Below are 1364 nucleotides of genomic sequence, written 5' to 3' on the forward strand. Positions count from 1 at the left end.
TCGTCATTTTACTGTTACAAATGTACACTATGTCCTGTTATTGATAGGTTTAATACTGATACTTTTATACTGCTGCTTCTGTAACCTCCATAGTTTTATCATTATTACATCTTTAAAGATGTATACATAATATTTCATTATATTTTAACTACAAATGTAAATAACGCTTTATATATGTCATTTTATTTTGTGCATCCAAAGAATTTTATGGTTTTTATCTGCATACGGAACGATTGATTTAAAAACAGTACTACTTAATATATTATTTCAAAATCTTGGTTTTTTGAAACCTTAACTTGCATCACAAAAAACTGTGGGAAAAGTTGTGGAAATTATTCTCATGTTATGACTATTTTAAATATTTGTATACAAAAAAAAAAATCATTTAGTTGTGAGATTTTCACATGAAAAAGCCTTTTTATATTTTTCATTTATAAAGTAAATGATATACCTTTTCATTAATGTATTATTTCAAATGCGTTGATTCTCTTTATCATCTTGTGATATGTGTTAGACTTAGCTTCACATTTTTCTCTTCATAAATATGTAACTGTTCATAAATGCTTTTTTATGTTATATGTGCTAATAAAGGAAATTTAATCCGTGCTGTTGACTGTTTTATCCGAAATCTTACTGGGGTAAAATATTAATCACCATCTTCATAGTAGCATATATAATAGACTGTCAATACCGCCTCTAAATGTGTTGAACCATGTCGGCTACTCATGAAAATGGTTGTACATAGTCAGCCATTAAGCAGTAAATATTTGCTCTGGTGGTTTAGGATTATATCTCTTTGTTTTGTAGGACCCCCTATCAGCCATGAAAGATAGGTTAAAAATAACAGAGAGACATTAACACTCATAAGTGGTAAAAAACGATAACACCATGCCTAAAAAGTAAAAGACATACAGACAAACAAAAGTACACAAACGACAACATAGAAAATAAAGACTGAGAAACACAAACCCCAACAAAACATGGGGTGATCTAAGATAATCTATTGTTCATCGGGTATTTGCTGGTTCATATGCTCGTATCATTGGAGTCAAACCTTTGGTTATGGAGACATTTATATATCCCGACAACAATTCTTATATTTTGTGGGACACTGAAACTCGTGTACAAACTATTTTTTCTATTTCATACACGGTTTATCCATTTCTTGACATGTTGATTATCTTTATTTAATTCGTGTGGTTCGTTTGATCTCAGTTCTTCATTTGTCAAAATTCAATTATGACGTCGAATTTTCTTACTTTCCTCTGAATTGACTATTGTGACGACATGACAAAAAGCGAATATGCATGATGACGTCACATAGAAAGACCACATCTTTTTACGGATCATTCGAAGGAAGGAAT

The sequence above is a fragment of the Mytilus galloprovincialis genome, chromosome 7 (genome assembly GCF_965363235.1).
Source record: "Mytilus galloprovincialis chromosome 7, xbMytGall1.hap1.1, whole genome shotgun sequence".
NCBI classification, from domain to species: Eukaryota; Metazoa; Mollusca; class Bivalvia; order Mytilida; family Mytilidae; genus Mytilus; species Mytilus galloprovincialis.